This window comes from Pteropus vampyrus, unplaced genomic scaffold (genome assembly GCF_000151845.1).
Source record: "Pteropus vampyrus isolate Shadow unplaced genomic scaffold, Pvam_2.0 Scaffold38, whole genome shotgun sequence".
NCBI lineage: Eukaryota > Metazoa > Chordata > Mammalia > Chiroptera > Pteropodidae > Pteropus > Pteropus vampyrus.
In genome coordinates, this window is record NW_011888819.1 from 3606010 (window position 1) to 3608401 (window position 2392).

The 2392-nt window shown below is 42.3% G+C and overlaps 1 protein-coding gene across 6 annotated transcripts in view; it reads left to right on the top strand.

The window, feature by feature from the left end:
- Positions 1-2392, top strand: part of APP (amyloid beta precursor protein) — a 251592-nt gene that overhangs the window by 49649 nt on the left and 199551 nt on the right. The gene's annotated exons all lie outside the window — the stretch shown is intronic.

Sequence of the window (2392 nt, forward strand, 5' to 3'; positions counted from 1 at the left end):
TACAGCAGAGACTGTATGCCTCACAAAACCTAAAATATTTACTATCTAGCCTTTGCAGAAAAAAATTTTCTGACTTCCGGTTCCAGAGGTGAAATAGAATGGAGGAAAGTGTTTTTTTGTCCATTTTTCTTCAAGAGGAGATCAGAGGTTATTTGTGGATGTGTTATGGTGCTGGAGATAAGGAGTAGCATACTAGGTATTCATTGCTGTGTTAACAGGTTACCCTAAACTTAATGGTGTAAAACAACAAACATGTGTTATCTCAGTTCCTGTGGGTCAGGAATTTGGGAGTGTCTCCTGAGTGGTTTTGGCTCTAGGGCTCTCTCCAGGTTTCAGTCATGTCAGCTTGCCCCGAAGTCATATGAGGGCATGACTGAAGTTGTAGGAGGTTTCCAAGGTCACTCACAGTGCTGTAGACAGACCTTGACTTCTCATCATGCGGGCCTCTCCGCAGGGCTACTCCAGTGTCCTTGCAGCGTGGCAGCTGACCTCCCACACAGCAAGTGATCCTGGAGAGCAAGAAGAAGCTGTGGTGCCTTTGACGACCTTGCCTCCGAAATCACACGTTATTTTTGCCTCATTCTGTTTGTTGCACCGACAGACCCTGATGCATTGTGGGATGGCACCGATGAGAGTGTGAAAACGAGACAGGCGTCATGGGGGGCCTCCGTGAAGGCCGGCCACCACAGGGAGAGAAATTGGCACTTAAGTGTTCCTTGAGGGGAGGGTGTGGAATGAAGGGCATTTGTATTGACAAAGAGGTAGAAACTAGTGGACAGATTGTGGAGTCTGAAGTAGAGAAATTTTGAGGTAGAGAGGGGGCAATTCATTCAACAAAATAATACCAGCTGTGGTAAAAGATCATTAATCTCTCTATTGAGTTAGAGAGAAGGTACCCAGATTCTGCCAAGACTGGAATTCTCTGAGACAGGAATGAGTTTGAGCAGGATAAAGTACTATTAGGATTTCAATGGTGATTCCATTGCTGGATTATAATTCCTTGAGGGCATGACTCATATTCTATTTATAAATAAATATATTACATATACATAATATTAATGTTTTACGTACCCTCTAGTTGGAAAATGAGCCTCAGTTTCTGCCTTGGAAATTGTAGGATGCGGCAAGGGAACCAAACTGTAGAGTTGAAGGGTCCCAGCAATTGCTGCTGACGATCTGATACTGTAGCCTCATCTGGCAGCATAGAGGCAGAATTTTGTTAATTAAATATGCCGTACAGAGTAGGACTAGAAATACAGAAAATGTTGCCTGAAACAGGATTTTAAAGATTTTACCAAGGGTTTGCACTCAGGTCTGTGACAGGTCTCAGCTGGATTCAGTGCAAGATTTTTTTTTTTTTTAGAGGACGTAAGTCCTCTGTTGTGATTGGACCAAACACACATGAAGATGACTAGAATGGACAGATGTTCGATCTATTTTTACATTTCTGCGGGAAAAAATGGCAGGAAGCTGTTTCTTTAACTTAAATCTCAGTGTGATTTCAGTGTTTTTATTTTTTCCTCCTGTGAACAATTTTTTAGAAAATGATAGAGGTTATCATAGACTCACCCAGTTCTCTGCGGAATGACTTCTGTTGAGAGTTAACTCCTCTTGACGTCCTCGGCAGCTGGATTTAACAAGGGAGGAATTATTTTGCTTGACGTGTCTGTTGATTCCTCGGTTTCGAATAACATTTACTCCTGGGAATTTAGTTTACATCCCTTGCTCATTTTTTTTCCTTTTTGCAATTATCAGAACCTATGAAGGGAGGTAATATAGATATTACGGAACTTCCGTGTTTTTCCTTTTAAAAACAATTACATGAAGGCAATGCTTGCGTGTAGAAGCGCTTGGAGATACAGAAGGGAACCCTTTTCCAAGTTATTTTTGTGACATGGTGTGTTGCCTGCAGCAGGACTAGCTAAGACCAGTTGAGAGCTTACTGCACAGCAGATGGGCGCTCCCCTCTGCTGGCCTCCTTGCAGTGTGACTGGGAAGATGGGAAACCAGCGCCCTTAAAATACTCTCAAGAGTTGAGAGAGTGATAACCAGGAAATGTTCTGGGGACAACCGATGCACGGCCAACGTATTCAGTCACATTTGGGCATGGTAAATTCTACAGTGGTTTTTCTGTTCAAAAATTATAATATAGTCACTTGCTAACTAGTAACGCATATTAATACCTCCTCAGCTCTAGGAGGTGACAGAGAGCATGACCCCCAGACCTGGTCTTTACGCTGAACTTGGGCTTGTTCTTTGAGTGAGTGAGTTGGAGGTTATTATGAGAATGTGGTTTCCTCCAGAGTGATTATATTTATCTCAGAAAAACATCTTATTTATTGTCAAAACCTTTTGGTAGGCACCATAAAATCTGCTGTGGGGAAATGTATAA